The 26,500-nt window shown below is 51.6% G+C and overlaps 1 long non-coding RNA gene across 4 annotated transcripts; it reads left to right on the forward strand.

The window, feature by feature from the left end:
* Positions 1–19,749: 19,749 nt before the first annotated feature.
* Positions 19,750–25,575, forward strand: LOC128563404 (uncharacterized). 4 transcript variants are annotated; one of them, XR_008373785.1, is made up of 4 exons: positions 19,750–19,883; positions 20,194–20,306; positions 21,405–21,542; positions 21,837–25,575. It is a non-coding gene; the product is annotated as an uncharacterized LOC128563404 (long non-coding RNA). The 4 variants fall into 4 exon arrangements; XR_008373786.1 differs by having other exon boundaries at positions 19,791–19,883; positions 20,189–20,306; positions 21,286–21,542; XR_008373784.1 differs by having other exon boundaries at positions 19,791–19,883; positions 20,189–20,306.
* Positions 25,576–26,500: the final 925 nt, after the last annotated feature.

Genomic DNA, 26,500 nt, shown 5'->3' on the forward strand with positions numbered 1-26,500 from the left:
CCAGCCACCCTGGCCACTGAGTCTCAGGCTTGGTCACAGACATCCTGTTCCCTCAAATCTCCAGGCTCCCTGGCTTCCTTGGCTGGGTTTTGACCTCCTGCTCCTGGCCCTCAGGCTCCTGCACCCCCTTTAGGGCACGTGCACCTTGCAATAACCATTCCTCCCCGTTATCCCCCTGCTGCCACCTTGTCCCCTCCAGGGGTGCCCTCTCCAGTTCTTCCCAGACTAAAGTTGTGATCCCCAGACTGCCGTCTCCCACGGAGCTGAGTGTGCCCTGCCCACTGGTAGAGGTGGGCTATGTGGCCTGCCTCTCAGGCTGGGTGCTCAGGAGCGGTGTGAGCTGGGTTCGGGGCGTAGGTATGCATGGTGAGTTGCTTCAGTTTGCAGGTATCCCTGTCAAAATTGAAACTTTGTCCCCATTGTGGTGGTTTCAAGAGAGGGCCTTTTGGGATGTGGTCATGTGGTGGATTAGTGTCTTGTAGATGGGGAGGTGGCTGGCTCAGGCCAGGTGAGGGAGCGGGGACTAGGTGCCTTCTGGGAACTAGGTGCCTTCTCCAGACAACAGCAGCACCCTGATCTTGGACTCCCAGCCTCCAGACAGTGGGAAATAAGTCCCTGACCTTCCTAAATAACCAGTTGGGGGCAATTTGTTACAGCAGCAGGAAGGGGCTGAGACAGAGGGAAGGAGGAAGCAGGATTGGGCAGGACAGGTGGCTGCGTGGAGGTGAGGCCGTAAGTGTCCAATGTTGTGTCAGCCCTGCCTGTCGGAGTGTCCTGACCTACTCACAGCTGCTCAACCTGAGGGTCAAGGGCCACATCACTCAGCAGCAGCAGGCCACTTGGCCCAGGCTGAGCACTCCCTGTGGCCGGGAAGCAGACCCACAGAGACGGCAGGACTCCATTCCCTCTAAGGAGGTGCTCCCCTCTCCCATTCTGCAGAGTGAAACAGAGGCAAGAGAGTGTGATAGTGCTTGCTGGGGACCACACAGTCACTTTGGGGTAGGAGCGGGTTGGTCTCATGGATAGCCTTGTTCTGGATGGGCTGGCTGCTCTGTGCAGCAGGCTGAGTCTGTGGTGCCTGTCACTGTAACCCCCTGTCTCAGTGTGGCTTAGCTATGTCTATGTTGAGTGCAGCTCTGTGAGAGGCCACAATGGTCTCTTGGAGAGCACACAGATGGTCCTTCTCTCCAGGCGCCTATGGGCTCCTGGACCTCAGAAAGACGTGGTGCTGCCACCAAGACATGGCTCCTGTGCCCAGTAGGGACTCGCCGTCCCCACCCCATCCTCTGGAGCTCCTGCGCCCAGTAGGGACTCGCCGTCCCCACCCCATCCTCTGGGGCTCCTGCGCCCAGTAGGGACTCGCCGTCCCCACCTCATCCTCTGGGGCTCCTGCGCTCAGTAGGGACTCGCCGTCCCCACCTCATCCTCTGGGGCTTCTGCGCTCAGTAGGGACTCGCCGTCCCCACCTCATCCTCTGGGGCTTCTGCGCTCAGTAGGGACTCGCCGTCCCCACCTCATCCTCTGGGGCTTCTGCGCTCAGTAGGGACTCGCCGTCCCCACCTCATCCTCTGGGGCTTCTGCGCTCAGTAGGGACTCGCTGTCCCCACCTCATCCTCTGGGGCTCCTGCGCCCAGTGGGGACTTGATGTCTTCACCTCATCCTCTGGGGCTCCTGTGCCCAGTAGGGACTTGCTGTCCCCACCCCATCCTCTGGGACTCCTGCGCCCAGTAGGGACTTGATGTCTCCACCTTATCCTCTGGGGCTCCTGTGCCCAGTAGGGACTTGCTGTCCCCACCCCATCCTCTGGGGCTCCTGCGCCCAGTAGGGACTTGATGTCTCCATCTCATCCTCTGGGGCTCCTGTGCCCAGTAGGGACTTGCTGTCCCCACCCCATCCTCTGGGGCTCCTGCGCCCAGTAGGGACTTGATATCTCCACCTCATCCTCTGGGGCTCCTGTGCCCAGTAGGGACTTGCTGTCCCCACCCCATCCTCTGGGACTCCTGCGCCCAGTAGGGACTTGATGTCTCCACCTTATCCTCTGGGGCTCCTGTGCCCAGTAGGGACTTGCTGTCCCCACCCCATCCTCTGGGGCTCCTGCGCCCAGTAGGGACTTGATGTCTCCACCTCATCCTCTGGGGCTCCTGCGCCCAGTAGGGACTTGCTGTCCCCAACCCATCCTCTGGGGCTCCTGCGCTCAGTAGGGACTTGCTGTCCCCACCCCATCCTCTGGGGCTCCTGCGCCCAGTAGGGACTTGATATCTCCACCTCATCCTCTGGGGCTCCTGTGCCCAGTAGGGACTTGCTGTCCCCACCCCATCCTCTGGGGCTCCTGCGCCCAGTAGGGACTTGATGTCTCCACCTCATCCTCTGGGGCTCCTGTGCCCAGTAGGGACTTGATGTCTCCACCTCATCCTCTGGGGCTCCTGCGCCCAGTAGGGACTTGCTGTCCCCACCCCATCCTCTGGGGCTCCTGCGCCCAGTAGGGACTTGCTGTCCCCACCCCATCCTCTGGGGCTCCTGCGCCCAGTAGGGACTTGCTGTCCCCACCCCATCCTCTGGGGCTCCTGCGCCCAGTAGGGACTTGCTGTCCCCACCCCATCCTCTGGGGCTCCTGCGCTCAGTAGGGACTTGCTGTCCCCACCTCATCCTCTGGGGCTCTGCGCTCAGTTAGGGACTTGCTGTCCCCACCTCATCGTTTGGGGCTCTGTGCTCAGTAGGGACTTGCTGTCCCCACCTCATCCTCTGGGGCTCTTGTGCCCAGTAGGGACTTGCTGTCCCCACCTCATCCTCTGGGGCTCCTGCACCCACTAAGGTCTCAGGGCTCGCATCCTCCTCTGTGTCCGCAGGGACTAGAGCTTGCTGGACCAGCCAGTGAGAGGCAGATGGCTATCCCCTGTGGGTGGGGCAAGGTGGTGTTCATGGTCCTTTTGGGGGGTTTTCCCCACTGCCTGGCATGAAAAGACCAAACACCAAGCCTGGGGCAGCTGATGGGACCTTGAATGCCCTTTCAAACATCTAAAGGAAGGAAAAGCTTCTTGTTTTAGTTTGTTCATGGGTTGGCAAGAGACGTGACCTTTAAGTCATGTTCTAAAGCAGCAATAAAAAGTGAAGAGGCAGGAGCTGATGGGTCGGAGTCAGCCCTGCTGACCCGGCGGGCTCCCTGGGGCCTTATCTGTCTGCTGGAATAGGTGGGCCCCTTGTAGGCGCTGAGTCACCTTGGCAGTGGCATGACCAGACACAGCAGTTGGGCTCAGAAGAGCAGAGGGCCATGTGGTGTCTGGGTTGGGGCCCTGTCTAGGAGACCTGTCCTGGCTGAGCTTTGTGGCCCTCCAGGACATGATGCTGGCACAGGTAAAGCTGGCTGAGCTTGGTGGCCTTCCAGGACATGAAGCTTGCACAAGTAAAGCCTGGATAGGCCTGGGGCCCAGGCCTCCTTCACGTGGGAGTCCTTTGCTCTCAGATACTTACTACTTTGGGGTTTGATGAAAAACATGTAGGGAGGTGTTTTGGCCACACTCAATTGTCATGGAAACCTTGGAAAGCCCAGGGCCAACGCCCTTGTCCATGGCCCAAGGAGAGACATCTCTCCCTCTCTGCAGATGCCCATGGGGTCTGTTTTGGACTGAACTGTGTTTCCCCAAATTCATATGCTGAAGCCCCCCGGTTCCTGTGTGACTCTATTTGGAGACATAGCCTTTATGGAGGTAATTAAATGAAGTCACAAAGGTGTGTCCCTGATCCCATGGGTTCAGTGACCTTATAAGAAGAGACAGAGAGCTGCCCCTCTCTCACTCCCTCCACTTCGAGAGGACACAGAGAAGAAGGTGCTGTCTCCAAGGCAAAGGGGTTCCCTGGAAACAAACTGGCTGGCTCCTTGACCTTGGACCTCCTAGCCCCCAGATCTATGAGAAGTCCATGTCTGTTGTGTAAGCTCTGTGTTCTGTGGCAGAAAGACAGGGTCTCTGTGCCTCGATGTTTCTTAAAACCAAGTCTGTCGGAGAACTAGCAGCAACACTCACTGGCTCACAGTTTGATGGGTGACTGTGGTTAGGCAGATGTGACCTCCTCATCGCGTGGCAGCCTGCAGAGAGCCGAGCTCGAGACTCTCTGGATGAATCTGGAAACTTGGACAAGGAAAGGGCAGCAGTACCCCACCTGCAACAAGGCAGGTTCCCAGATCACAAACAGCTCGGGAATCTGGGGTGTGAGCCTGCTGACCAGTTGGCCCCTTTGTCCTGTTAACCGGTCTTAGGAATCACAGTGCCCTCCAGTATTTGAATGGTCTTGTTGGCACAATCCTTTAAATTGCAGAAAATATTTACAGTTCTTCAGTGTAGCAAATCCTCTTTTCAACATTGCTACCAAGTGCTGAGTGTGTGTTATGGTACCACAAAGTGGGTGCGGAAAAGGACCAGTGTTTATTGCCTTGCAGTTTCTGTGGAGAGGAGCCAGGCGGCAGTGAACGTGTTGGCCAGGACTAGGGTCTCATCAGAGGTTTGATTGGAAAGGCTCCGCTCGCAAGCTCGTGGCACTGTCAGGAGAGTCCAGGTCCTTGCGAGTTTCCCCAACACGTCAGGTTCCTCCTTACAGCCAGCTGGGGAGAGAGTGCCTAGCAAGTGGGGTCAGGATTTTACGTGATGCTGTCATGAAGGTGACGCTCCATAAATTTTGCCATACTTTGCTCATTAAGTCGCTTAGGGAAGGGAATTACGAAGGGCATGGACTCTGGGGGCACAGACCAGGGATATCACCTTGTAATCCATCTGTCACTCTGTTACAGTGGCTCTCTGGTCCCCGGGGATTCTTGTTCCCCCCAGGTACAGAAGGCACCCTTTCTTCTCAAGGTTCTCTGGTCTCCTTCCATGACGGTATCTGCTCAAAGTGCGGAAACTCATTGCCCAAATCAGGTCCAAGTACAGCTGAGGTGATGTGGCATAATTTTTCGCATCTGTAAAACTAAGGGGACAGTGGCCTGTCCCCTAGCACCACATCTAACATCCACTGGTGAGACAGGTCCATATGACAGCCAGAGACATTCCCATTCAAAGTGGGGGACATTGGAGGTACAAAGTCCTCACTGATCCACAGCAATCCTGAAATCCAGTTGGTCAAACCTTGGGAATTCCTTGACCAGGTTGCAAATCATGGGACTAACTCTCCGCGGCCTTCTGGCTTTGCCTGGACTCGGGGCTCTGTCCACTGAGGCAGCTTTCCTTCCCGGGGCAGGCAGGCTGGCAGCTGAGTTGTCTCATCAGCCTGCTTCTGCCAGAAGAATTTTGGGGACTTGATAGCCTCTTTTGTATTTTTTTTTCCTATGCCCCTTTTAGTGCAAGCCAGCAGTGTTTTTTGCTGAAATAATTTTTCAGAAACTTTGTAGTCTGCTCTTTATTTTCCTTGGGCTCACTGTTAGAAAAGGTCCTACGCAAAGATGTTTTCAAAATAAGCTCTCTCTACCTGGCACTCTGGCTGGGGAGGCTGAGGGACAATGCCCTCACACTCCCCAGGGACACATGGTTTGATTTCATCTCTCACTCTCTCTCTCTTTTTTTTTTTTTGAGACAGTCTTGCTTTGTCACCTTTGGTAGAGTGCCGTGGCATCACAGCTCGCAGCAACCTCGAACTTCTGGGCTCAAGTGATCCTCTTGGCTCAGCCTCCTGAGTAGCTGGGATTACAGGCACCCACCACAACGCCGGCTATTTTTAGAGATGGGGTCTTGTTCTTGGCCAGGCTGGTCTTGAACTCCTGAGCTCAGGCAATCTGCCTGCCTCAGCTTCCTAGAGTGTTGGGATTACAGGCGTGAGCCACCACACCCGGCTAACTTCATGCCTTTACAGGACCATCAGTGTGACTCGATGCTCTTAGCTTTTGATTTTTTGGTGAGTTTTAGCAAAAGTCTGGTCACACTCTTGGCTTTTTACCTAGACCGCCCTTTCCTACTGTGCTCGGAACCCATCTCTTAATTTCAGCACCATTTGCCCCTGAGAGATGCTAAGAATTTGAGAAATCTTCAAGTTCTGAGTCCTTTTTGATTAAGAGTTCAGCCCTCAAAGCCTCTCTCCTCTTGCATTTTACTATAAACAGCGAGAAGACAGCAAACGGCTTTCTCCTACTTTGCTTAGAAATGTCTTTAGTGAAATAACCAAGCTCATCATTGATGCTGACAACAGGTGACGATTCTGCCAAATTTTCTGTTACGACATTCATGGATCCTTCCTGCACTTTCAGTAACATTTTCTTCCCCTCCTTCTAGGTCCTGCCTGATAATAACCTTGAAGTCCAGATTTCTGCTGACCACTCAAGGCAAACTACTTTCTCTACCAGGACCCTCAAAATTCTTCTGGCCTTGGGCCCTGTCCGATTTCAAAGCCACGTCCATATATCAGGGTATTTGCTATGGCAACCCCCATTCAGGTACCAGGCTACCTAGTACTACTTGTGCCGTCTCAGGGCGGCTCCACGGAGCGTGTGGGTTCCGGCAACACACACCCACTGTATGTGGCAGTGCTGTGGGGCAGGAGTCTGGGCACCCCTGAGTGCAGTCCTTGGCCTCAGGGTCTCAGAGCTCGCAGGTGCTGGCCGAGTCTGAGGTCTCGTTCCTGTGCTTGGCTGAGAGGGCTCCTCTTCCAGGCTCTCGTGGCCACAGGCAGAACTTGGTTCCTGTGCTTGTAGGACTGTGTCCTCCCCTTCTGGCAGGCTGGAGGCTGGAGGCCATATCAGGTCATAGCCGGATGCGGCCAGCCGTGCTGGGCTCAGTGCTCAGACCCTCAGAGCTGACCAGCGTGGTCTTAGGTGACGTAAGCACAGAGAGGACTTGACCCCACCTTGTCACATTCTACGGGTTAAAAACAACTCAGAGGTTCTGCCGTGGCCAAAGGGAGGGATTGCCCAAGGTTCTAGGAGGTGGGGTCATTTGGGCTACCCTAAGTTCTGTCTGCCCTACTAAGGCAGGCACCTTCTAGTTGGCTACTCTGCTTTTGGCCCTCAGATTGCCTCTGTTCTCCTCCCTGTCCTGTCCTGCTCTGTGGCCTGGGAAGCTGCCCTGCAGGGAGCATGTCCCCAGGGCTCCCTTGGCCCTCTGGTGTCCCGCTGGGTTTACCCAATGGGAGGCTCAGACAGAAGGGCAGCTGGGAGGAAGATGGGAGCTCCCTGCTGCCTCCCGGGGCTCCAGGTCTGGTCAGGAGGCTGTAGGCATTATGCCCCTTCTGCCTGCCCCCCGGAACTGGGATGGCAAAGCCATCCCTCTGTGACAGACCTTTCTGAACTCTTTTCCTTGGAACCCTGGGGTTGCACCGTCTGTGTCCTGGGCTGGCTTTTCTAGAATGAAGCTTCCCTCCATGTGCCCCATGAGGTGACAGGGAACATGTCCTCCCTTGTTAAGAAGCTTGTGTTTCTGGCTCTTGGCCATGTCGATCTCGAAAGGTGGCTTTGTGACGTAACACTGCGACGGTTTTGTGTTCCCTCTGGGGCCCCACACAGGGCTGTGCATAGAGGACTCATGTGTGCCCTGAGGGTCGGTCATGCCCTGAGTGAGTCCCGCACTGAACAGGCCCTCGCAGACCTCCTGACCTCGTGCTTACACAGGAGGGAAACAGGCTCAGAAGAAGGAAGAGAGCTGGGTTTGAACCTGCCCTGTGGGTGTCTGGCTCGACAGTTCTGCCAGAGCAATGCAGGAAAGGGCTGCTGCTTTATGTTTCAGAGAAATGTGGGAAGGGCTGACCAAAGGTGGGGAAGTTCTCTGCGGAAGGACAGCTGTTGCTTTGGGCCACCTGTGAGCGACACTAGGGAGGCACCCCTGGCTGCCCGGCTTGGCTTTTGCAGGGAAGCCTGCTCTCTGTGTGGAGCTAAATTTTACACACCGAGGAGGGTGTGAAGTCCTTGGAACTGCCTGCCACAGTCCCCAGGGACCTCATGAGATGGTGCTGGCACAGCGTGGTCTGATCCTGGGCTCCAAGAGAAGGCCAGGGGTTGCCCATGGGAACACTGGGACAGGGGCAAGTGCACTGCCTTCCAGAGCTGGGCCTGGTCCCATGGAAGGATCTGCCAAGTGGCTCAGCTTTCTTACCTGTCGGGTGGAATGATGCCTGGTGATGTGTTCCTCACTTGGAGGAGGGTGGAGAAGGAACATGGGCCATGGTGCTGGAGGCAGGGCCCTGCCGAGGGACACCATGGACCTGTCTGTTGGAGCTGGCTCTGCCCTCACGCCTTGCCTGGTAGCCTTCTTCCCAGGCAGACACAGGGGAGCCCCAAGGGGGACAGACCACTCAGACCCTCAGGGCAATGGTGTCCAGACTGAGAAACCAGTAACCACCCAGCTGACCACCAGTAGGAAAAGGATAAAGAATTAAGGGGGTGCTTATGTTAAAAAAACAGCAACGACAACAGATGGTCTTTACAGATGTGAACACACGGGTGAACGTCAAGTGTAACGTGCGGAAAATGCTAAATATCAGAACACAAAAATGTAACCTGCTCCTAGGGGTGACAGAAGCACGGGAGTGGCCCATGCCCAGCCCGGGCTGCACTGGTGTCCTAACTGCAGCTCCCTGTGCCCCCGGGGCGGGAGGAGGCTGGCTTTCTGGTGGATGCCGCTGGAACCCAACACGCCCTGTGCCGAGCGGAGCTGGGTGGCACTGTCAGGCCCATACACACGTTGCTCCCTGGCCCATGAACTCACCTGTGCTGTTCCTGGGCTCGGCCTTCCTCCTTCCCCAGCTGTGATTTAGGGTGGGCACGGATGCCAGTGTGACTTTGGGAAGCCCTGTGTTGAAAATGGTGCAGGGCAACCTGGCCTGGAGCGCCACGCCTCCGCCCTGGGCCAACGGGGCCTTATATGAGCAGGAAGTAATTCTTTGTTTTTTTACTCCACATAGATTTTGGGTTCCCCTATAGCAGCAGGGGTTAGCACACCATGGCCACATCCAGCAGCTGGCCCGTTTCTGTGTGGACCTACATTTATATTGACTCCTTATGCTCTTGAAGGAAGCATAACACATGTGCCTATGGAGTGTTCTCAGTCCTTCCCTTAGCTCAGGCAGCTTACGACCCTACCCAGCTCTGTAAGAAGTGCATCTGGCCGCCTCTGAGATGAAGGCTGAGTGCGAGAAGCTTATTTGGGGGAAGCCCTGATGGGGAAGTGGGTACATCACTGGTGGGATGCCACTGTGGGAAGATGGGGCTCAACCCACGGTGGCCTCCGGTGACCAAGCCAGCCCTCCTGGGTGTCCATCCTGTCGAGGGGAGGAGGCAGGGGCTCTTCTTACCCCAACTACCCTCATCTGACCAGGGCTGGCAGCATTGGCTGCTTGGTGGCTTGGGGAACTGAAGGAACAGATCGTGGCTGTAGAGACAGGAAGATGTGAAAGCTGACCTGGCCTGGCCGGCTGTCCCAGGGTGTGTGGCCCTGCTCCCTACCTTGTGGGGGTCTCAGGCAGACAGGGCATGGCGGTCCGAGGTGTGTCCGCATCTCCCGGCAACAGGCAGCACAGCAGGAGCTGGCCTGGCGCCTCTGCTGGCCGCAGCCAGGCAGCCGTGTCATCACTTTGGGGATATATTCACTGGCCTGAGACTTTATTAAACTCTACCCAGACCCTAATGTGTCCCAGATGCCCAGGGCAGGCCCTCAGATGTGGATTTTCCATGTCAGGCCGGCCCGGCTGGCACCGTGTGCGTGTGCCTCACGTCCCCACAGAGCGCCTCGCTTCTGGAATTAGCGCCTCAGCCCTTGGTGCTGTGGGCTGGAGAGTTTATCCAGGGATAATAACATAGGCCATGAAATCATAAGATTCCCGGGGTGGGTGGGACCATGGAGCTCTGCCGCCTCTCCCTGCTGGACGGAGAGAGTGGCCCAGGAGGGAAGGGCGTGCCCAAGTCTCGGGCTCTTGGTGGGGGTACTGAGACTCCACAGCAGGAGACTGTCCCCAGCAGCCATAGCACCGGTGCCCCTTCTCCCCGGCTGGGTGGTTGGGAAAAGCTTGGGTGGCCTGGGACAGGGTGAGGAAGGGCCCAAGCCCCGGGGCATGTTCAAGGAACCCTGTGGAGAACAGGGTGGTGGCCCAGCCTGCCTCAGCAGCCAGCCCGTGTCCATGCCCCTGGTGGCCACAGCACATGCCTTGTTACCTTCTAGGAGGCTCCTTCAAGGAGCGCCTCTCTGCCAACTTGCTAAGAACAGTTTGCTTTTCAGCACAGGGTATATGTGCTCACTGTGGATAATTCAGACAGCAGAGCCAGCTTCATTTGGGAGGCCCCCAGGCCCTCTGCAGGACAGAGCCCAGCGAGACCTCAGTACCCAGAAATAGAGGGACTGATGGTGCCTGCACAGCCCATACCACTCAGCACTGTTGGGTTCGTCTCCAGCGGGTCTGGTGGCCACGTCTGCTGTGAGGACACCGTAGCTCTCCAAGGTGGGGAGTCCTTGGCACCCTCCCACCCCAACCTCCTTTTCCTTTCTGGTCGGGCTGCTGGTCAGTGTTTGGCTAGGGCAGCAGGGCCTAATGGCCGGCCCTTCCCACCCTCTCCTGTATACCACGCAGGGAGACCAGTGAGCTGAGCTCCCATCCTGGCTGTCTTTCTCCTGTTCCCTCTGGTCAGTACTTGAGCTTGCCAGCCGTGCCTGGGCCCTGCCCCGTGGGCAGCACTGAGCCCGCCTCGCTGACTCCAATCTGCCTTGCTGGAGCTCTCCGTCTGGGGAGCAGCAGGGGGGGCATAGCTGGGCACGCCAGTCCTCACTGGCTCTTTCTGTATATGAACTGCCTCTGTGCGGAGGGATGGCGGCCGGTGGGATGCAGCCATTCCCACGTTCTAGCTGCCACCCTCCAAGACCACAGGAATATAGCTGTGAGGAGGGCGTGTTGCCCTCCCCTAGCCTCTTGGTAAGGGACGTTGATGCAGTTTCTGCTGCTTCATTCATACCAGTGATGCTTACTGAAGCTGCCTGTACCTGGTCTTCCAGGCGAGGACCGCCAATTCCTAATAAGCATCTTTTCTTACATGGTGTTACATGTTAGCAGATGACCTCTGGGAAAGCAGAAGAGGACACTTACTGGCCCATGGAATCCCCCACCCACCACCTGCTGCTTCAGTTTCCATCTCCCGTGGTCAGGCAGAGTGTTTCTCTCTCCCTGCCAGACATCTCACCCCTTTATCACTGAGGAACCGGGAGCAAGGGCTGAACACTTGTGTGGGTTAAAGCTGTCCTTTATTACCAAGATTCAGAATCCCAGGGAGAAGGGGAGATCATTCTCAAAGTTTCACAGAGTTCTTACGCCCTCTCCAGAGCCACCATCTTCACCTGCACATCGCCCAGCCTCTGGTCTAGCTGCAGGGCTCCAGCTGCTGCTTTCCATGGCTGGACATCTGCTGTCTTTTCTTCAGCCCAGGGTCGTGATGGCCTTTATAGTGTTGACACCAGGGAGAACAGGTGACGTGGCTGACCGATGACTACTTAGATCATTAAGTGACTTTTACAGCTGAGGGAGGTTGAGGCTGTTTCTCCTTTTGCACCATCAAGTGCACAAGTGGGACCTGGGTGAGCTGGTGGCCAGGCAGGCTCCCTGTGCCTCACACGGCACATGATTGGCACAGTGGGAGGCTGCACCCCACGGGGCAGCTCTGCTCCAAGCAGCGACATGGAAACAGGCTCCTTCCATCTGGGGGCTCCCCTTGGCCTCCCTGAGTCCCTTTCACAGAGGGCGCATGGAGGGTCCCGTGTCTGCGTGGATACACCTCGCCCCAGATGTGCTTCATGACACTTCTTACCTCCCGTGGCTGAGAACTAGTCACTTGGCTTCCCCAGTTACAAGGGGCTGGACAGCTGCATCCTGTAGTGTCTGAACCAAGGAAGGGAGGCCAAGGTTTGGTGGGCAGTGCCCACCCTTGCTGCGGGCTCCTTCCTCAGGATCCTGGCCTGTAGACACCTTCCTGGGGGATTTTAACCATCTGGATCTCATCCACTTGGTGATGTCATGGCCAGATTACCAGTACTTTGGGATATCTACTGTCAGCCTTCAGAACTTCCATGTCTTTTTTTTTTTTCCACTTTTTTTTTTATTGTTAAATCATAGCTGTGTACATTCTAAGATGCACCATAGATGTGGCCCCACCCATCACCCTCCCTCCACCAAAACCTCCCCCCTCCCTTCCCCTTCCTTGGCCCTTTCCCCATATTCTTGTGCTATAGTTGGGTTATAGTCTTCATGTGAAAGCTATAATTTAGCTTCATAGTAGGGCTGAGTACATTGGATACTTTTTCTTCCATTCCTGAGATACTTTGCTAAGAAGAATATGTTCCAGCTCCATCCATGTAAACATGAAAGAGGTAAAGTCTCCATCTTTCTTTAAGGCTGCATAGTATTCCATGGTATACATGTACCACAGTTTGCTAGTCCATTCGTGGGTTGATGGGCACTTGGGCTTCTTCCATGACTTAGCAATTATGAATTGGGCTGCAATAAACATTCTGGTACAGATGTCTTTGTTATATTGTGACTTTTGGTCTTCTGGGTATAAACCTAGAAAAGGAATTATAGGATCGAATGGCTGGTCTATTTTTAGGTCTCTGAGTATTCTCCAAACATCCTTCCAGAAAAAACGTATTAGTATGCATTCCCACCAGCAGTGTAGAAGTGTGCCCTTTCCTCCACATCCACGCCAACATCTCTGGTTTTGGGATTTTGTTATGTGGGCTACTCTTACTGGGGTTAGGTGATATCTCAGAGTAGCTTTGATTTGCATTTCTCTGATGATTAAGGATGATGAGCTTTTTTTCATGTGTTTGTAGATCTTGCGTCGGTCTTCTTTAGAGAAGTTTCTCGTCAAGTCCCTTGCCCAACCTGAGATGGGGTCATGTGTTCTTTTCTTGTTAATACGTTTGAGTTCTCTGTGGATTCTGGTTATTAGACCTTTATTGGAGGTATAACCTGCAAATATTTTCTCCCATTCTGAGGGCTGTCTGCTTGTTTTACTTACTATGTTCTTGGCTGTGCAGAAGCTTTTTAGTTTGGTCAAGTCCCAGTAGTGTATTTTTGATATTGCTTCAATTGCCTGGGGAGTCCTCCTCATAAAATATTCACCCAGGCCGATTCCTTAAAGAGTTTTCCCTGCACTTTCTTCAAGTATTTTTATAGTTTCATGTCTTAAGTTTAAATCTTTTATCCAGTGAGAGTCTATCTTAGTTAATGGTGAAAGGTGTGGGTCCAGTTTCAATCTTCTACAGGTTGCCAGCCAGTTTATCCAGCACCATTCGTTAAATAGGGAATCTTTTCCCCACTGAATGTTTTTAATTGGCTTGTCAAAGATCAAATAATGGTAAGTAGCTGGATCCATCTCTTGGTTCTCTATTCTGTTCCAGACATCTACTTCTATGCTTTTGTGCCAGTACCATGCTGTTTTGATCACTATGGATTTATAGTACAGTCTCAGGTCTGGTAGTGTGATTCCTCTTGCTTTGTTTTTATTGCTCAGTAATGTTTTGGCTATTTGAGGTTTTTTTCTGATTCCATATAAAACAAAGTATTATTTTTTCAAGATCTTTAAAGTATGACAATGGAGCTTTAATAGGAATTGCATTAAAATTATACATTATTGGGCAGTATGGACATTGTAATAATGTTGATTCTTCCCAGCCATGAGCATGATATGTTTTTCCATCTGTTAACATCTTCGGCTATTTCTTTTCTTAGAGTTTCATAGTTCTCTTTGTAGAGATCTTTCACGTCCTTTGTTAGGTATACTCCCAAATATTTCATCTTCTTTGGCACTACTGTGAAAGGAATAGAGTCCTTGACTGTTTTTTTTTGCTTGATTATTGTTGGTATATATAAAGCCTACAGATTTATGGGTGTTGATTTTGTAGCCTGAGACATTGCTATATTCCTTGATCACTTCTAAAAGTTTTGTAGTAGAATCCCTAGTGTTTTCCAGATATACGATCATATCATCTGCGAAGAGTGAAAGTTTGATCTCTTCTGACCCTATGTGGATACCCTTGATCACCTTTTCTTCACTAATTGCAATGGCTAAAACTTCCATTACAATGTTAAAGAGCAATGGAGACAATGGGCACCCTTGCCTGGTTCCTGATCTAAGTGGAAATGATTTTAATTTAACTCCATTCAATACGATATTGGCTGTGGGTTTGCTGTAGATGGCCTCTATTAGTTTAAGAAATGTCTCTTCTATACCAATTTTCTTAAGTGCTTTGATCATGAAGGGATGCTGGATATTATCAAAATCTTTTTCTGCATCAATTGAAAGAATCATACGGTCTTTATTTTTAAGTTTGTTTATGTGTTGAATTACACTTATAGATTTACATATATTGAACTAGCCTTGAGACCCTGGGATAAATCCCACTTGGTCGTGGTGTATAATTTTTTTGATGTGTTGTTGGATTCTGTTTGTTAGAATCTTATTGAGTATTTTAGCATCAATATTCATTAGTGATATTGGTCTATAATTTTCTGTTCTTGTTGGGTCTTTCCCTGGTTTAGGGATCAAGGTGATGTTTGCTTCGTAGAATGTGTTGGGTAATATTCCTTCTTTTTCTATATTTTGGAAGAGGTTTAGTAGTATAGGTACTACTTTAGTTCTTCTTTAAAGGTTTGGTAGAATTCTGACGTAAAGCCATCTGGTCCTGGGCTTTTCTTTTTAGGGAGATTTTGTATAGTTGATGCTATTTCAGAACTTGATATAGGCCTGTTCAACATTTCCACTTCATTCTGGCTAAGTCTTGGTAGGTGGTGTACTTCGAGGTATTGGTCTATTTCTTTCAGATTTTCATATTTCTGGGAGTAGAGTTCTTGTAGTATTCGTTAAGGATTTTTTGCATTTCTGAGGGGTCTGTTGTTATTTCATCATTACCATTTCTGATTGATGAAATTAGAAATTTCACTCTTTTTTTCCTGGTTAGGTTGGCCAATGGTTTATCTATTTTATTGATCTTTTCAAAAAACCAGCTTTTAGATTTATTGATCTGTTGTATAATTCTTTTGTTTTCTATTTCATTTAGCTCTGCTCTGATTTTGGTTCTTTCTTTCTTTTTTTTTTTTTTTGTAGAGACAAAGTGTCACTGTACTGCCCTCGGGTAGAGTGCCATGGTGTCACACAGCTCACAGCAACCTCTAACTCTTGGGCTTACGTGATTCTGTTGCCTCAGCCTCCCGAGCAGCTGGGACTACAGGCACCCTCCACAACACCTGGCTATTTTTTTTTTTTGTTGTTGTTGCAGTTTGGCTGGGGCTGGGTTTGAACCCACCACCCTTGGCATATGGGGCTGGTGCCCTACTCACTGAGCCACAGGCGAAGCCCGATTTTGGTTATTTCTTTTCTTCTGCTGGGTTTGGGGTTGGAGTGTTCTTCCTTCTCTAGTTGCTTGAGATATCCCATTAAGTTATTAACTTCGTCTCTTTCCGTTTTCTTGAGGAAGGCTTGCAGTGCTATAAATTTCCCTCTTAGGACTGCCTTTGCAGTATCCCAGAGGTTCTGGTAATTCGTGTCTTGATTGTTTAGTTCCAAAAATTTGGTGATTTCCTTCTTAATCTCGTCTATAACCCATCTATCCTTCAGCATAAGGTTGTTTAGCTTCCATGTTCTTGTATGGGTATGTAGGTTCCTGTTGTTATTGAGTTCAACTTTTATTCCATGATGGTCTGAGAAGATGCAAGGAATAATTTCTATTTTTTTAAATTTGCTGAGGTTAGATTTGTGGCCTAGGATGTGGTTGATTTTGGAGTATGTTCCGTGGGCTGATGAGAAGAATGTGTATTCAGTTTTTTTGGGATGAAATGTTCTGTAGATGTCCGTTAAGTCCAGATGTTGAATGGTTGAGTTTAAATCTAAAATTTCTTTGCTTAGCTTGTTTTTGGAGGATCTATCCAGGACTGCTAAAGGGGTGTTAAAATCTCCAACTACCATGGAAGTGGAGGAAATTGAGTTGCTCATGTCTGTTAGAGTTTCTCTTATAAATTGAGGTGCGTTGTGGTTGGGTGCATAAATATTAATAATAGAGATCTCATCATATTGAGTATTACCTTTAACAAATATGAAGTGTCCATCCTTATCCTTAATTATTTTGGTTGGTTTAAAGCCTATTGCATCTGCGAACAGGATTGCAATGCCTGCTTTTTTCTGCTTTCCATTTGCCTGTAATATAGATGACTATCCCTTCACCTTGAGTCTATATTTGTATTTTAATGTAAGATGTGATTCTTGGATGCAGCAGATATCTGGCTGGAGTTTTTGTATCCTGTCAGCCAACCTGTGCCTCTTTAGAGGACAGTTTAAACCATTCACATTAATTGAGAATATTGATAAGCCTTTCGAGAGTCCAGTGGACATTTTTAATCCTTTTGCAACTGTGGAAGTTGGAATTTGATCAAAATTTTCTGGGTGAGTTTACTTTTGTGGTGGAGGATTACACTGGTCTTTATGGAGGATAGGTCTGAGAATATCCTGGACAGCTGGTTTAGTTATCACAAATTTCTTCAACATGTGAATGTCATTGAAGTATTTAATTTCTCCATCATAAATGAAACTCAGTTTAGCTGGGTATAGGATCCTGGGTTGAAAGTTATTTTGTTTTAGGAGATTAAAAGTCGATGACCATCCTCTTCTAGCTTGAAAGGTTTCAGCAGAGAGATCTTCAGTTATTCTAATATTCTTGCCCTTGTAGGTGATGGTTTTCTTTTGTCTGGCAGCTTTCAGAATTTTCTCCTTCATATTAACTTTAGTGAAATTGATTATGATGTGTCTGGGGGATGTCTTATTTTGGTTGAGTCGTGCTGGAGTTCTGAAACTGTCTGCTATCTGAATTTCAGAATCTCTTGGCATGTCTGGAAAGTTCTCCTTCATTATCTCATGGAGAAGAGACTCTGTGCCTTGTGAAGCCACTTTGTTGCTTTTGGGGATCCCTATAAGACGAATATTAGTTTTCTTCAAATTATCCCAGAACTGTCTGAGAGAGTGATCTGTTTTTGCCCTCCATTTCTCATCCTCTTTGAGAGTCTGGGAGCAGAACTTCCATGTCTTATCTGTCATTCTAGTGTGAGATGAGGGGATGATGGAAAACTGCAGGTGCTGGGTCGTCCTGGCTGGACTTGGAAGGTGAGCAAACCTCCCAGCTGGTCCCCTGGGATCAGGGATTAGAGGGCGGGTGCCTGGATGGAGGCACTGTTCTGGTGGAAGCAGGAGGACATGCCTCTTAAGGGTGGCAGCTTCTGAGCATACAGGCCACCATGGAGGCCCACGGCTGGGGCAGACACTGCTGATTGGCCATGGAGCCCAGAGCCTCAGAGCTCTTCCTTTTTTTTTTTTTTTTGTAGACAGAGTCTCACTGTACCGCCCTTGGGTAGAGTGCCATGATGTCACAGGACTCACAGCAACCTCTAGCTCTTGGGCTTCCACGATTCTCCTGCCTCAGCCTCCCAAGCAGCTGGGACAACAGGCGCCCACCACAACGCCCAGCTATTTTTTGGTTGCAGTTTAGCCAGGGCTGGGTTTGAACCTGCCACCCTCATGATATGGGGCTGGTGCCCTACTCACTGAGCCACAGGCGCCACCCTCAGAGCTCTTCTTTACATGGTATCCTTAGAGAAAATAAACAAAGACCAAGCAAAGGGGACCAAGCAAACGCTAGTTAATCAGAGTGGCTGCAGCCAGGCACTGACATGGGCATTCTGGCAGAGGCTCAGGGGAGGGCACCGGGGGAGGGAACTGTGTGCTGTAGTGAAGCAAGGGAGAAACTCGGGTGTATCTGCATGGCAGGCTTCTGGCAGGGGGATGGAGACGGTGGCCTGTGGGATCAGCCATGGGGGTGGATTTAGTTTTCTTCTGGGGTGTCCAACCTTTCTTCTTTTCTGCCACACGTTGGAAAACAGGAGTTATCTTGGGCCACCTGGTAAATACACAAACACTGATGAAAGCAGATGAGCAAAAGAAAAGGTCTGTGCATACTTTTTGTGCCGTCTCACACCACAGAGAACAGTCTTGGAATAACCTGCATGTGGCCCATGGGCCACAGGTTGAATGCTCCTGAAGAATGGTACTAAATTGGAGAGGATGACAAAAATTCAGGAAGCTGCAAATTACTGATGGAGAGCTGGCCATTTGGGCTGACTGTTACAGGGGTTCCTGCTCGGCTGCTCAGACTGTTTGCAGGAGATATTGGTCTGACTTACTCACAAGTCTGACACTGCAGGCTGCCTTCCCGCTGGTTACTGAGGAGGATGAGCTGGCCGCCTTCCCGGCTGGTCGCTGTGGATAACGGGGTGTCTTCCTGGCTGGTTGCTGTGGATAATGGGGTGTCTTCCTGGCTGGTCACTGTGGATAATGGGGTGGTTTCCTTCCCAGCTGGTCACTGTGGATAATGGGGTGGCTTCCCGGCTGGTCGCTGTGGATAACGGGGTGTCTTCCTGGCTGGTCACTGTGGATAATGGGGTGGTTTCCTTCCCAGCTGGTCACTGTGGATAATGGGGTGGCTTCCCGGCTGGTTGCTGTGGATAACGGGGTGGCTTCCCGGCTGGTCACTATGGATAATTGGGTGGCTTCCCAGCTGGTCACTATGGACACTGGGGTGTCTTCCTGGCTGGTCTCCGTGGATAACAGGGTATCTTCCCAGCTGGTCACTGTGGATAATGGGGTGGTTTCCTGGCTGGTTGCTGTGGATAATGGGGTGGCTTCCTGGCTGATCGCTACAGATAACGGGGTGGCTTCCCAGCTGGTTGCTGTGGATAACGGGGTGGCTTCCTGGTTGGTCACTGTGAATAATGGGGTGTCTTCCCAGCTGGTCGCTGTGGATAACGGGGTGGCTTCCCGGCTGGTCACTGTGGATGACAGTAGTTTCCTGGTTGGTCACCATGGATAATGGAGTGGCTGGTAAGCCCAGAACCTGCTGGCGGGTGGGCATGTGGCAGATTGTCATTCACAGTGCCAAGGCCCTAGCACAAGTGTTTGCTGACTCCACAGAACAAGAGTTTGTTATTTACTATTTTATAGATGAGGGGATGGAAGTCGGTGATGAAATGGCTTGCCGTGGCTCACACGGGCAAAGGGGCAGGTGCTGTTTGAAGCATGTCTGTCTCAGTGACCATCTGGTTCTCTGCCCAACCCTGTAGTGGCAGGTCCTCTCCTGCCTGCTGCTGCCCTCGTCCCTCTCACTACAGGGCAGTTATGTACTGGGCAAACATTTGGGGAATGGTCAAACCATTGCTAACTTGTGTAAAATTCTGTACCAGCCTGGAGCCAGGAAAAAGGGTCATGTGTTGGGGATATCCTGGGAGCTACTTGCTGGGGTGTGGGGGTGGTGGTGGTGCCCCTTGCCTGGTCTGTGTTGGGTCACTTGCTGGGGTCCTGACTAGTGGGGAGAGAGGTGAGAGGAGAATGGGCCCCAACCACAGTACCCAACCGGGTGGGAGAAGGGGAGGCCTCTCCACTAAGCTTGTGAGCCTTGATCTGCCAGCAAGCCTTGATCTGCCTCTGCAGAATCCCCAGCATGAGCATCAGGAAACAGTCCATGTGGCCAGCAGTGCCTGCTCACGCCCTCGCAGGCATCTGCTACTGATTAAGGATCAGTGAGTTCACCCCGGGGCCCCTGAGCATTGCTGGTTTGCGTGTTCTCTAAATGGACGGTTAGGATTAAAGAGGGTTCCAGGGTTTTGTGCAATCCTTTAAGATAAGAAGTCCAGTTGGGGTTTCAAGCAGATTTCTTTGTGCTGCCAAAGCATTCCTAAGAGTGCAAGGCCCTTTGCTCTGTGCATGCCGCCTGCCGTGATTGGGTGGGAAGCTTGCTGGGAGCACGGAGCCCAGATGGGCCGGAGTTCTGCTCACTTAGGAACAGACACTGGGTTCTTGCTCTGGGCTGGGAGCCTTCTGCAGGACAGAGGATGCAACGGTGAGGAGGAACAAAACAGAACACCCAACTCCAACTCGTTCCCTAAGAAGCTAGTCCTTGCAGGGGATGAGAGTAGTCAGCCAGGCGACCTGAGACGGCGGGTGCGGTGTGTGCGGTGTGTGCGTGGGGAGTGCTGACAGGGCCAGTGCTTAGCACCATGGGGGCCAGAAGTTGCCTGGGGGGGTCAGGGAGGGTGTCGTGGAGGAAGTAGAGTCAAAATTTTGAGGGCTGAGCAGGGAGTAGTGGGGTGGAGAGCTGGGTACAGCCTTCCAGGCAGAGGAGATATAGCCTGTGCTCCGTGGCAGGACAGAGTGTGACCAGTGCCCGGGCACAAGGCAAGTGGCCCTGAGCTGTGGAGAGGGTGAGGCCAAGCTCCCAGGAAGCCTAGGCGGTCCCGCCAGGATGACCCTCTGGATGAAGAAGGTCCTGGTGCTCCTCTCGAGAGTTATGCTTTAGTTTCTGAGAGACTCTGGGGTTTGGGGGTGGGGGTGGGAGATCATAGTTCTCTGACTGGTAAGATGGTATTTCAGTGTTTAAAGCCCCATCCCATGTCCCAGCTGCAGGAAGGTCCTAGGGAAGGGAGTAGAGCTTGTGGGGTGGGGTGGGGACATCACCAGAGGCCATCTGGTTATCCTCCCCTGACTGCAGGGAGAGGGCAGGGTTCCCACAGCCCTCTGGACGTGAGGCAGATGGATGCAGAGCCCAGGGCTGTAGGTGTTGGGTGGGGTCTGGGCAAGCGGGGCCCAGGGGCAGGCCCAGGGCGAGGTTGTGCTTTAAGCCTCTTCCCCAGCTAGGCCTTGCCCTGGGTTTTCCATCTCAACATAGCCTGATCAGTAGCTGTCCTCAAACGAGTTGTCTGGGAGCTGCTGGCCGCCTCCTTCTTTTCCAGACACCCCAGGAGGCTGTGCCCGAGGCTGGCTTTGTCTCTGCTTTGCAGGCTCTGCTTTGTGGGGAGCCAACTCCCTGTAAGCAGAGCCTGAGGCAAGGATCTGGATGCAAGTAATTTGCCATCAAGGGATCCTGGGGGTGGGGTGGGGCGAAGCTGGGTGCTTATGGGGATGCCCAGAGAGGTTCATGCTCCAGAGCTTCAGTCCTCTTCATTTGAGGTCTCAGCAGCCCCATGGCCATTGAAAGCCTTCCCGGAAAGAAGCAGGGACCTGGGTTGTATTTGAGAACTGTCTGCAGGTGCATGGGGGCCCCAATGCTGGGAGAGGGTCCTTCTGAGCTCCTCATGGAGTGCGGGGGTCACTAATGCCGGGAGAGAGTCCTGCTAAGCTTCACCCAAACCTCCCGCTGCACCGTCAAGTTCATGTTATTCTTCGTTCTTGGTTGCGGGGTCTCCTGGCTTTTACCCCCCAACTCTTAAATCAGGAACAAGCCCCATTGTTCTTTTCACTGCCAGTGCTGGAGCTGAGAGTCACTGCCTGGGTCCTCCAGCCTGCCAGAGGCGTCCCCTCACCCTGGACAAGCCCCTCTGGGCACAGTCTGTGGCCGTGGGGCAATCATGACCTTCCTCCCAAGGGCCTGGAGACGTCTCTGCCCACTTTGCCTTGGCGAGGAGTGGCCACTGGGCTCATCCTTCTTCTGCTTCCCCTGGACATGCCAAGGGGCCCAGGAACATACCTGCCCTGTGATGCAGTGACCACTGTGCTCCTCCTGGTGAGTGGGGGAGGGATGCTGAGTAGAGGGTGTCCGTTCTTAGGGTCTCCTTCATTTGCCTGCCCACAGGACCAGCTGGCAGGTGCAGCCTAAGCCTAGTGGGATCCTTACTAAGTTCTCTGGAAGATGCATCCTACAAGGGTCCCTCCTGCCTTGGCCCTTGGGTCTCTGGGCTGTGTCCCGTGGTTTCTGGGGACTTGCTATCTGTAACCGCTGGTTCTAATAGATGTTGTATCTTGAAGGACAATGGTTCAAAGTGCATATATTGTATGTTTTTCTTTTTCTCTTTTATAGCCTTTAATTTTTATTGAGGTGAAATCCACACGACACACGATTACCCGCTTTCGAGTGGTAATTCAGTGAGGTCTAGCTCCATCACCACGGGAAGACACGCCTGTTGCTGGTTTCCAAACCTTCCCTGCCCCCGAGGAGCGCCCCTGGTCATTCAGCGATCACTCCCTTCCCTCCCAGCCCGGGAACTGACCAGTCTCCTTTTTGTCTCTACGGACTCGCCTCTCCTGACATTTCCTATGAGTGGAGTCACCACACGGCTCCTCCCACTCAGCGCGTTTCTCAGGCCAGTGCTGTTGCTGCGAGTGTCAGAGCTACATTCCGTGTAGCAGCCCGTATAGCCTGTGGCTAGAGGGAGTAAGAGTTATTTCTTTTTTTCTTTTGCAGTTTTGGCTGGGGTCGGGCTTGAACCTGCCACCCTCGGTATATGGGGCTGGTGCCCTACTCCTTGAGCCACAGACGCTGCCCAGGAGTGTATAGCTCAATAATAGAACACCCTGGTGAAAAGGGCATGGAGAGGGATTTGGCTCTCCTAACAAGCACGAGAGAGCTCATGAGATGAGAGCATTGGTGAATTGTCAGTCTCTACACCTGTAGTTTCGAGAGGCACGAGATCAGCCTTATCTTAGGCTGGAGGAGAAGCAGTCGGGAGCGTGCGCATTCTATCATGGATCTGCTTACTCTGACTCTGTCACTTCTCCTGCTTGCAGAACGCCAGCACGGCGTCCTTCTGCTGAAGCTTACTAAACTCTGCTAAAGACTAAGATCTATCTTTCTAAGACTGGTTTACTCTCTCAAAGACTATCTGTCTCTCTGCTAAGGTAAATAGCCCTCAGGCACCTAAGAGCAACTGTTCCTTAGTGAGATAACAGCATAGCGGTCCATGTCCAGAACACAGCTAGATAGGCTGGGGCTGGAGACCAACCAGTCCCGGGCCCTGATAAGTGGTGTCCACGAAGGGACCCCGACAATTCCATTGTATGGAAGGACCATGTTTTGTTTATCCCTCACCTGCTGCAGGACGTTGGGGGTGTCCCCAGCTTCTGGCCATTCCATTCTGTATCTCCCAGGATGGTGCCCTGCTCCTCAGAGGGCTTTCCCAGGTCGACACTTTAACCATAGACTTTCAGGAGACTTTCCGTGTTCCGTCTGCCTGGCGGGTTCCAGTCTTTCTGATACTTTCTTCTCACCAGCAGGGCCCTTGGCTGGAGGCAACGTATTTAGTGTCCCATGTTGGCAAATGAGAGCCTTGAAGAGCGTGGTGGGTGAGGCTGGCTGGTGGGCAGGGAAGGTGGACTCATATGCTGAGTGCTGACCTGCCCAATGAAGCAATTGCCTCTAGGTGGAAGGGTCAGTGGGTTCCAATGGACTCAGCTTGTCCTGCAGATGCTGGCTGGTCTCCTTGGGGGACACAGGCTCCCTGTGGAGGGGCCAAGTTTCTCTCTGCTGCCGCTGGCTCAGCAGTCAGTAGTGGTAGACCCAGAGCAGGCTGGGCGAGAGGATGCCCGGGACATGGGCTGGGCAGCCTTCAGCTCCACACTGCATCACTCTCCTGTTCAAGCTCTGGGTGTGGGGAGCCAGGATGGCCCTCACTGACCTGGCATCTTGTCTTCCTGGCTGTCCTCACCCCCAGGCCCACCAGGAGGCCCCAAATACTCTGTCGTCTGCACACCTTTTCCCAGACCCCCTTGTGTAGTACCCAGCAAAGAGACCCCCCAAAGGCCCCTGTTTCAGCCTGCGTCCCCGCATGTCTCAACCCCCCCGCCCCAGGAAGTTCCCTGAGTTCTCAAAAACTCCTAGCCACAGGTAAAACAATGGTAGAACTTACCCCAACCCCCCTAGCAATGGCTAAACAATGGTGGAAAGCTTACTCAAGCAAAATTTCCCAAGTCAAGCTTGTCCTCATGCCAGCTGCCATGATGCAACCCTCGAGCCAACCAGCCCCCCGACTGTAACCCCGCCCCGAGCTACCCCCTGAGCTAACCAACTGCCACGTTCTGCTTCTGTTTTTGCTTGGCTGTGGCAAGCCAAGCACAAACATGGTATAAAAGACAACCTGCTTTTCTCTTCAGGGCCGTTTGCCCTTCGGGGCAGCGACCCGCCTGCGCAGGTGTAGTAAATCACCATCTGATTTATACCTGAAGTGGGGTCCGAGTTTTTCTTCCAGGTCACAACAATGAGCACCACACTTGGTGCCAGCTCTCTGATCTTGCCCTTCCAGGCCCTGGCCACCACCTGCCATTGCCCAGGGGTCAGCACATCCCAATCTCCAGTCACTCCTCCTCAACACAAAGTTGATGACAAGGGTCCTGCTTGAGGCGTTATCTTTCAGGGCCACCCCAGGAGAGTGGGGCTGTGATGTGCAGGCAGCCACTGGGCAGTCAGGTGTAGGGTTCGTGGAGATTCCACATTATGAGAATATGAAATATGCGTGGAAAATAAAGGCTGAGAAGTCCTGCCTAAGAGTGTGTGTGGGACAGTCTCAGCCACTGCAGTGGTTTGGCCATTTATTGAATGGTGTAAACCCACAGCTATTTTTTTCTTATTGGGCAATGCTTTTGAAATTTTGCAATAAATCCATTCAGTAGCAACAAGCAGTAAAAAAAAAAGTCATTGAATTCTTATTTTTATTTTATTTTTTTCTCAGTTGAATTGGTGATGAACTTCGAACTCACATAAAGTGGATGTTAACCATCCCACATGGGCTTCAGTAAGCTGGTGAGCGTGTGAGGGCTGTGGCCTCGGCTGTGCCACATGGTGCTGGTCACTTTAGAAAGACTGGTAAGGATCACAGAGGGGCTTTGACACAGAACACGGGAAGCCTGTCATCCCGCCCACATGAAGGGCCTGTTCTCCCAAGTTCGTTTTGCTTCCTTTTATTACATATCTCCTGTGCATGGCTTGCCACACCACTAAACAGGCGTGTTTAGATCGGCTGCCAGCAGGGGTCAGTTAAATTAGTGCCAATGGGGCTGAGATTTTCCCCTCCAGTTTCTGGAATCCAGGTAAGGCATCTGGAAGTGCATTTATCACACGTGAACCACCTGTCAGTGCTGCTGTGAGTTTGGTAAGAAGATGTCAACACTGACGCTTTGTTTGTTGAGGACCACGGTGCCATGGTAAGAATCACAGTGTCTGACTCAGGGTGGAAGCCCGTGGCCGGGAGCCGGCGGAAGTGCACAAGACTCCTAATTGGAATTAAACAAGCTTCACATTCAACCAACAGAAGTAGCAAGTGTGGTTGTCAAAAGATACGCCTACTCTTCATCCACGGGAGTTCTGTTTTTGTCAGAGGTGAAGGCGATGTGTAATTAGAGAAGAGAAGCCTCAGGGTGGACACACACTGCTTGCCACCTGTCAGCCAGAGTTTAGAAACGTGGGCACCACTGAAGAATCACCTTATCGTTCAATCTAAGTGTGCTATGAGCATCTTTGAGAAGGAGTCTCAAAACTTGGATGCATTTTATTTAAAATCATTTAGAGGTTTTTAATGAAGTTATTTGGCAGAGTATCAAGGCACTTTGAGGTTTTGAATCTTTTTCTGTGAAGGCAAATGCACCAAAAGTCAGCCCTGTGGATGTGAGGAGGAAACACAACAAATTTAACTGCAGAGTCCCAGGGTGCAAGGGCGACTTTCAAAACTGTATAATTGTGCTTTGGAAAATCTTTACTTATGGGAAGAATATTTTGTTGGTCCTTTCTGTTAAGTGGATAAATTTACATTCTGAAATTAAATGGAACAGAATCAAGACGGTCATTCAATCATATGTGGAGACAATCTGTTACAAATACATTTGTAACAAATACACCCCCTGTGAGAATATACCCCCTGTGAGAAGATTTGGGCTGAAATAGTTACACATTTGGGGAAAAGTAGCAAACAAGCCAAGCCCTCCCCGCAAATAGACCCAGAAATATTCTCCATTTCAGCGGAAATTGCCCTGACCTTTTCAGGTAGCTCATCCTTCACTGAGAGCATATTTTCTCAAATTAAAATACTGTGGTCTCCAGAGAAGTAGCTGTTGAGGGCACCAAAACATTCAAATCAATTAACATACATTTAAATGTGTGATCAGGAATTTAATGAAAAAATATAGAAACAAGGCCATATTGAAAATAAAACACCAACAGCAAGTGGAGAGGGCAGCACAGCTAGGGGGACGGTCCACCTGTTACCCAAAATGCTAATGCGAAAGTGTCATGTTGCCTTAACACACACACATAGGCTTTCCTATTTATAAAAGGCATTTTATTTTTTAAGAATAGCTTTTGAAAAGAATTATTTTATGGAACCACTGTTATGGGACAGCTAATATGTTGGTAAAATATGCATTTCCAGCTTCCATAATTTCAGCACTTGGCTTTGGGGAGAAGCCACATGGTTACCCCAGCTTTAGGGGAGGGAGGAAAATGGTACCACCCGTCTTGTCCTTGGAGCCTTTGTCCCTCAGTCTCTTGCGTCCCTTTCCCTTCTTTTTCCTCCAGGCCCTGAACTGTTGGCCAGGACCCCACAGCCGAGAGCCCACCTGAGTGAATGAATGACTGAGGGAATGAATGAATGCATGGGTGGATGGAGGAAGGAGGGGTTAGGCTGTGTCCATGGCCATGGCTCCATTCCTGGGCTGGAGCCCTTCCCTCCTCTGCCTCAGCTCAGCTCTAACGCTCCT

The sequence above is a fragment of the Nycticebus coucang genome, chromosome 2, assembly GCF_027406575.1.
Source record: "Nycticebus coucang isolate mNycCou1 chromosome 2, mNycCou1.pri, whole genome shotgun sequence".
Lineage (NCBI taxonomy): Eukaryota > Metazoa > Chordata > Mammalia > Primates > Lorisidae > Nycticebus > Nycticebus coucang.